This window comes from Taudactylus pleione, unplaced genomic scaffold, assembly GCF_031769625.1.
Source record: "Taudactylus pleione unplaced genomic scaffold, aTauple2 ptg000037l, whole genome shotgun sequence".
Lineage (NCBI taxonomy): Eukaryota > Metazoa > Chordata > Amphibia > Anura > Myobatrachidae > Taudactylus > Taudactylus pleione.
The window spans coordinates 2,448,205-2,457,129 of record NW_028284439.1 but is presented as its reverse complement, the minus strand read 5'-3'; the positions used below and the strand labels follow the sequence as shown (position 1 = coordinate 2,457,129).

The 8,925-nt window shown below is 41.4% G+C and overlaps 1 pseudogene; it reads left to right on the top strand.

Moving 5' to 3' along the window:
* Positions 1-845: 845 nt before the first annotated feature.
* On the top strand, positions 846-1,484 carry LOC148538695 (N-alpha-acetyltransferase 40 pseudogene; annotated as a pseudogene).
* The last annotated feature ends 7,441 nt before the right edge of the window (positions 1,485-8,925 follow it).

Genomic DNA, 8,925 nt, shown 5'->3' with positions numbered 1-8,925 from the left:
AGGCAGCAGTACTATCCTCAGTGATGAGAATACTGGAGGGCAGTCACTGAAGAGAACAGAGGGGCCGGCTCAGTACAAGTCCGAAGATGGATTCTATGCAGGAGGCATGGCTCAGTACAAGGTCGTTGGTGTCCAAGTGGTAAAGATTACCATAGTACAGCCACTGAGGGAGGGATACGGCTGCCTAGGGATAGATAGATCACCAATTTAGATCTTTATCTCCATTGTGTTTTGATTTGGATCTGAATTTGGTTTTGCCAAAACCGCCCTTTAGTTTTGGTTTTGGATCTGTATTTTGTCTAATAAAAATCATAAAAACTGCTAAAATCATTTAATTTGGGCCTGTTTTGTTCCTACAGTATTATTAACCTCAATAACATTTATTTTGTCATTTCTCGTCAATTTTGACCATCTCACAGCTCACAATATTGATTTCATCCATTTTTAGGCCAAAAGGTTGCATCCAGCTAGCTAGGTGACTAAGCTAAGTGACAGTGTGTGGCACTAATGTGGCAGTTCAGCTTGCAACATGGCACAGAGTGGCACTGCAGTGGTAGACAGGATGGCAGTATAATAAACTATACGACCCCTAGGAAGTTTAAAAACAAAGAATATTTTCATTAATCATGACCTAGGTCAGAGGCCAGAGGGAGTTGGAATATGATTATGGACTGAAGACAGGAAAAGGACGGAAGGATTGATTAGTTTTTAATTTATTTATTTTATTGTTTTGATTGTTAAAAAATTTATGAGAATCTTCTCCCCCTCCAGCACTGAACCAAACCGGGCTTCAGAGTATTATGTCATTAGCTACTTCATGGGGAGGAAGTCTGTATAGGCAAAAGAAAAAAAAATGCCAAGAGGAACGTGCTGCAATGGCAGCTCTGTGTGCCAAGGTGCGAGTGGCGAATCAGCAGGGTGACCTTTTAGGAGCCTTTCCAGTCTTTAAGAATAAGAAGTTTGACAGAAATGGGTTAAATCTGTCTATAGAATGCTGCAGAGTAACAGATATGGACCATAAGACTCTAGACTGGGTATTTGAACTCACAAAGACAAATATGCAGCTGCTATATGAACAGAGTGAGTGGGGATGGAAGTAGTGTGAAAAGTGCAAAGAGCTGACAGATGAACGTGTCTGGTACCTTATTGCCAGAGATGAGCTTTCTGCACCTGTTGCTTTTGTGCATTTCAGTTTTGACGTGGAGTGCGGGGATAAGGCCCTTTATTGTTATGAGGTGCAGTTGGAAATCCTTGTCCTCAGGAAAGGAGTAGGGAAATTTCTGGTACAAACCTTACAATTGTTGGAAAATAACACATAGATGAAGAAAGTTATCCTTACAGTTTTCAAGCACAATCATGGTGCTTACCAATTCTTCAGAAATGCTTTACAGTTTGAGATAAACAAGACCTCTCCCAGTGTATCAGGGTGCTGCAGTGATGATTGCACGTATGAGATTCTGAGCCGCAAGACCCCATTAACTTGATGGCTTAGAATTTTTTTTTAATTGAAAGACGCATACAGGATAAGCTGTCTGTGGCGATAACAATTTCTGGACAGTCATAAACTAATGTCAGGCAGCAATGCCCCAAACAGCACATAATGTAAAGAAAAGGGGTGCAATATGGTATTGTCCTTGGGTCCTTCCACCCACCCTTATGTTGTATATAGGCCATGCACAGTTTAACAAACCAACCACCTCAGTGACAGGGATTGCCTATTGTGGCTGAAGCGACCGGTTTGTTTGGGCCACCACAAGCTACCAATGAGCAGCTGACATTGCTGGCAATGATGTCTCCATGCACAAACTGGCTTTACATAGACAAGATGTTGTCGCCATCCTTATCTGATTCCTCACCCTCATCAGTGTGTACATCATCTTCACACATTAATTCGTCCCCGCTGGAATCCACCATGACAGCCTCAGGTGCCTCTGTCATTTTGGGATGTAATTGGTGGTAAAGGTCTTCCTCATGGAATTTGTAGTTCAGTTTGATGCACATTATCTTTTCCACATTTTGAGGAAGTAGCCTTCAACACTGATCACTGACAAGGTTCCCAAATGTGCTGAAAACTCTTTCTGAGTACACAGTGGAGGGTAGGAAGCTCAAGTAAAGCAAAGCCAGTTTGAGCAAAAGGCCTCCAAATTGCCTTTTTTTCCTGCCAGTAGTCAAATGGACTGTTTGACATGCCTATTCGGATGCTATCATAAAATAGTCCTCAACCATTCTTTGAATGGTGACAATATCAGATGGAGTCACAGTAGAGGTCTCATTAATTGTGGGCAATTCTTTTAATCCCAAACAGATGTAAAAATTTGCTCATCTGCATCATCAGTGGATCTTTTGGGAAAGTTTAGTTTTTATCTGGCAGCTGCACTTGCTGGAGAAACTGAATGAGGAGCCATTGCTGTATCAAGTGCCACTTGTGATGACAATTTGCTTACCAACACATCTTTGCATCTCTTCAGATCTGTGTCCATTGGGAAGAAAGACACAATGTATGACTTAAACCTAGCATCAAGCATGGTCGTAAAAATGTATTACTCCGACTGGAAGATCTTAACAACCCTTGGATCCTGGTGAAGAGAATAATGGACTTGATCTACAAATCTGACATACTTAGCAGAATCGCTTCATTTTAGTTCCTCCTTCAGTTTCTTAGTTTGCTTTTCCAACAGTCTAATGAGGGGAATTACCTGACTCAAGCTGGCAGTGTCTGAACTCACTTCACAGGTGGCTACTTCGAAGGGTTTCAGCACTCTGCACAATGCAAAAAGTATTTTCCACTGAGCTTGACTAAAGTACAATCCTCCTTCTCTTCCTATGTCATATTTTTTTGTGTAGCTTTGGATGGCTTTTTGCTGTTCCTCCATCCACTGAGGCATTTAAAGGGTAGAGTTCCACCTCATAACTACCTCTTGCTTCAGCTGGTGAGAGGGCATATTCAATATTTCTTGCAGGTGCTGCAATCTTCTACATGCACCTGCAGAATGGTGAAAATGCCTGGAACTTTTGCGGGTCACAGAGAGCATCTCCTGCACGGCCCTGTCAATTTAAAAAAAATTTGCACCACCAAGTTAATAGTGTGAGCAAAACATGGGATGTGTTGGAATTCACCCAGCTATAATGCTCTCACAATATTGGTGGCATTGTAAGAAATCACAAATCCCAAGGAGAGTTCAAGCAGGGTAAGCCATTTTGCAATGACTTCCCTGAGTTTTTCTAAGAGGTTGTCAGCAGTATGCCTCTTAGTGAAACTGGTGATACACAGAGTAGCCTGCCTCTGAATGAGCTGCTTTTTTTAGATGCTGCTGTTGGTGTCAGTGAAGGTAATAAACCTACCCAGTGGAATGTTAGTCATGTAATCTTGTCCACATATCTGTGGTTAAGTGGACTGTGGGTACAATGGCATTTTGGAGGACACTAATTAAGTTTTATCAACATCTCTGTACAGGTTGGGAATTGCTTTCTAGTGATGTAGAACCTAGATGGGATTTGGCAGTGAGGACACAGGAACTCAATTAACTGTCTAAAACCCACTGCACTAATGGCGGATAGCAGAAGCACATGTAATGCCAGCATTGATGTTATGTTGTCAGTGATCCGCTGTGCAACTAGGTGACTGTTGTCATACTTGTTCCCCCTTTCAAATGTTTGTTTAAGTCAATTTTTTTTTAACTACTACTAGTAGTCATCCTGGTCCTTTTCTGGGATGAAGATCTACTCCCAGTAGTAGCAGCAGGCTTGGCGCTCAAGGATTTTTCTAAGGAATCCAGGATATGAGAGGACTGGGTTAGCCTTATCAAATTGGATGCAGGACTACTTCCAATCATGATTGATTATATTGTTGGTGGTGAAGATGGCAGGGGCCTAGATATAGCAGAGAGAAGGGAGCAAGCTGATGCTGGACTGCTTTTTGTTTTCTGTTTTTGCCCATGTTTCTGAAGTTTGCAAACACCTTTGATAGATGAGCTGTAGTTGGTGTAACAGGGAAGAGGTTCCTAGATGGTTTAAGGTCCCTACCTCTACTTACTCTGGCTTTACAATGGGTACAGATGGCTTGACAATTGTTATCTGAATTTGGGTAGAAATAATTCCACACATAAGAAGTGAATTTTTTTTATCTTATGCCCAGGCATAACAATGGGCTTTCTCTTATACTGGGCAACAACTGTTTCCACTGGTGCTTGATTTACACAAACAACATCCTCATCAACAACATTCTCATAATCAACATCCTTATTAGCATCAGCTACACAAATATCCTCCCCATCTTGGTGCACTTCTACAGAAGCATCCTTGATTTCTATGTCAGCATGTTGACTTGCGCAGCTCATCACCACATTTGCAGAGAATGCACAAGTGGTGGAAGGAGGCTCCTCTTTGAGTACAGAAAGGCCTGGCTTACATATGGCACCCGTTGACACACTTATGGTGGGTACACACTACATTATATGCTCCCTGAGTGATATCGTGTAGTGTTGTCCCCGGCAGGCTGTGCTCAATGTTGTTCATGACATTGAGCACAGCCGCTGAATGATATCATTAACGATATCGTTCAGCGCCGGGCTCTCTCCCCCATTCCCAGACATGCAGCAACCTGACGAGATCATCAGGTTGGCCTGCATGTCAGCCCGATGAACGATAATGATGAACAACCCGCGGGAATGCGCGTCGTCGTTATCGTACATCTTTTTGGAGTTAAAAATGGACGATAAAGTGGACGACTGAATGATAATGATATCATTATAGTTCAGTCATCCACTTTATCGCCCTGTGTGTATGGACCTTTAGACTCTCCTCAGGGATTTGTGACTTTCTGAGCACACAGTTGGTTCCTGTGCCTTAACTATTTTCATCTTTTTGAACAGTCTACAGGTAGAAGGGCTCACATTATCATAAGAGGCAGAATCACCAGTCATAAATAAATGCCAAGGCCTTAGCATTTCCTTGACACTTTGGGTGATGAATGACATATTGCCAATTTTATGTCTTTCTGCAGCTAACTTTCCCTTTGATGTTATTTTCTTTACCACTGTAAAAAATTGCTTCTTTGATTTGAGATGCCCTGACTTAATTCCTTGGTCATGTGCCTTCGTAGATGACATTGACGCCCTTGTATCATCATCATGACTGCTGGCAGCAGCTGCAGCACTAGTATGTGGTTCCTGCTCTCTTCTCATTTGATCTTCCTTCATATCAACAAACTTACACTAGGGTCAGGCTGGCAGTGTCACCAAACAATAATAGCGTAGCTAACACACACAAAAAAAAACAGAAAAAATATATTATATAAGAAGTAAATGAACATACACACACGAAAATTAAATTAACAAGCTGCCAAGGTATATACCTTACTGTTTCCACCTGGAGCAGTCAATAATAGTCAATTTAATAAAAGTGGTAATATCCAAAGGCGCTATTAAAAAAAGTCCTATGAATCTATACAATAAAGATAAGGATAAAGTCTTTATGGTGTCTTTTTCATTCTGCAGTCCTTCATATATTCAAATATTATTTTTTTTACTTTAGTCCAAAATCCCATAATACTCCAATACATATGGAAAAAAGGGAGGGAAAAGAAAAATATATAGTTTTTTTATCTTTGATGCAGCAGCCACTTGATGATCACACAGCACCCCTTTATGGACAACAAAGCATTGCAGAGTGCGGACGGACCACCTGGGAAGTCACAAATTTGTGGATGATAAACTGCGGTCTTGCCAGCAGTGTCACTGAACAATAATAGCATAGCTAACACACACACAAAAAAACTGAAAAAAAGGTATTTTTTTATATTTTTTGTGGAATGATAATTTTATTTAACTTTTAATTATATTTTTAACTGGGAAAGAGCATTCCTGGATTGAGAGAGCACCCCTGGATGACACATCCCTTTATGTATTGCAGCCCTAGCCCCTTGATGGACAGGACAACAGAGCAGCACCCCATTTATGTACTGTAGCCCCAGCCCCTTTATGGACAACACAGAAGCACCTTTTTATGTACTGCAGCCCCAGCTCTTTCATGGACAACACAGCAGCACCCTTTTTTGTACAGCAGCCCCTTTATGTACTGCAGCCCCAGCCCCTTTATGGACAACATAGCAGCACACCTTTATGTACTGCAGCCCTTTGATGTACAACACACAGCAGTCCCCCATTTATGTACTTCAGCCCCAACCCCTTTATGAACAACACAGCAGCAGCCCTTTATGTACTGCAGCCCCATCCCCTTGATGGTACAGCAGCCCAGCCCCTTGATCGATGGGACAACAGTGACACTGCAGCCCCCCTTTATGGACTGCAGCCCCAGCTCGACAACACTGCACCCTTGAACAACAGAGAGAGAATCAGAGAACACGTGCACAGAGCATCACAGAGCATGTCTGCTCTGTATACTCTCCACAACCAGACTGAAAATGGCGCCGATCACCAGGATCTTTATGCAAAACCCGCGAGAATCCAACAGCGGAATGATGATGTTTTGCCTTGGTTTGAGATCAAAGTTAGGCAGGAAAACCCGAGCTGAGATGCAGTTTAAGTCCCAGTTGTCGGGATGCTGGTGCTCAGAATTCCTGTGCCGGAATCCTGACACCTTCAGAATCCTTGTGGAAGCACCCCTACCACCGTGTTGTATAACCTCCTACCTGCAATGTAATATGTCCTGCTTTTTGCACCCCATTTTCCTTGCTCCAAGTCCCAGACTAAAATTACTTTAATTATTAATCACCACTCATCCCCCAACCCTAGTGCAAGTAAAGCCCTCAACCATGTAGGCATCCCACTCCCCAATGGGGCAATACCCCTCCTTCTCCCACACATGTGGAGGGCAGCGGAGCATGGGTCTGAGTGCACTTATGATCAGTCCCCCTTACTGTATCTGATCTCTGCACTTGTATAGCACAATATGACTTATTAGACAGTAGGACATTTCTACTGAGTATGTATTATTTGAACACCAACATTTGGTTCTTCATTTAGAGTTGAAACATTTTTGTGTACAAATTTTGCTGCAACATGGTGAATTCACTAGTTTATGTGTAAGTTGACAAACACATACTATATCTGAAAAGTCAGGAGTAAGTCTGGCATACAAATGTATATACTTACTCCAAGCAATAACACAGAGATGCGGCTTGACAGTTTTAGTAATAATGCAAATCTCATATTGCTCTGTACATTTACAATATACAGTACTGTAATAATGCATTGAAATGTCATATACAAAAGAGAGGGTCTTAAAATGTAATTTTAATAAAATACAAAATTGGCATTTCTGTACAAAATGTAATGCATATAAATACAGCCACAATTTACTACTATATACAGTAATTCCAAAAGAAGGCCCAAATGAAAATGCCAAATAAGTCATCCAAATAGACAACATCACCTTGACATAATGTATTTGTGACACAAATGAATAACATACATACTATCAGGTGGAGGCATCAGTCCGCAAACAGCTAGAAGCGACTACATTGTGCAGTGCTTCTGGTATCATTATCAACATCATCATCACCTATCTTTAAAACAGGCCTCCTAAGAAGCTGAAGTTTAATATGAGGTTTTCCAACTCTAAATAAGGCACTTGGGGCCAAATGTAATAGGGTGAGAATTTAGAAAATTTGAGAGTTTAGCAGTAAACTCTCACATTGGTTGAGTTTTATCTTCAAAATGGGAAAGCATCTGGATGAGAGTTCAAATCATGAGAGTTTTCTGAGTCTAAAAACATGTGAGTTTGCATGTTCTTGAAGTCTATTACTTTGGCTGAGATTGAAAAGTGTGTGAAACTCTCACATTTTCTAAACTCTCACCCTATTACATTTGGCCCTTGGTGTCCTCTATGCAGTCATCTGTTAATTTTCTGTTAATTTTGGTACCCTTTTCTCAGACAATTTATTTTAACTGATGTTAATTGGGATATATATTTCCAATCCCCAACCCTTGTCCCCAATCACTTAACCCAATTTTAATCCCCAGTCAGGACTACCATCAGAAATACTGCAGCACACCAGAGTCAGACAAGGAAGGCATTTCCATCATGATGGTGCATGTTGTACATACTATTAACATTCCCAGTAGTTTACAACAAATTTTAAATACATATCAGCACAAATAAATAAATTCTAATTGTAGCTTAGTAGCAGTGAATTCTAGTAAATGTGATAAACTGGGGTAATTAACTCGATAGAGGGTGCATTGTCCAGTTGCATAATCAGGGTCCACACACAGCTTTTGTGTTAAAAATTAATTAAATGGAGCTTTACTTTCAGCTAACAGCATAACATGGAAAACATAAACAACCTAGCCCTCATTCAAGGCACTAGCTCACTTCTTGACACCTATCGATAATGGGTAGATAGTCTGCAGCCAAAAAATCTCTCAAAAATCTCAGTCCTGTCTCTCATAGGTCTGGCCACATGCCTTTGGCCTGGCTTGACTGCCACGAAGTCACACAAAGGCACTCTTGTGGTTCTCCTGCCTGACTGCAGGTATGTACACTGGCTTCCTGGCCTCCACTATCATATTGGCTCACTAGCCTTCAGGCACACTGAACTCCTCATTGCAATAGTCATACCTGGACTCTGTACACTTGGCAGCACTTCTCTTGACTGCCCAGTCCTCCTTATACTGACTCCACAGGGCAGCCCCTTGGTGTTGTCACACCTCCTTTTTGTTCCCTGTGTGGGTGATTCCCTGCAGCTCCACACAGAATCTAATACTGACTATCGTCATCTAGAACAAAAAAGATGGGACATTTGTTGCACTGGAAGCAGAATATATATTTTAGTTATTGTCAACATTGGCCCCTAATGCAAATAATGTCAATACTCTATGTTCATGATGAGTCAGGGAGTGCTACCACAGACCTGAATTGTAGCATATTTAAGGAGAGAAAAAGGAGTCTGTATATGGTGCACAG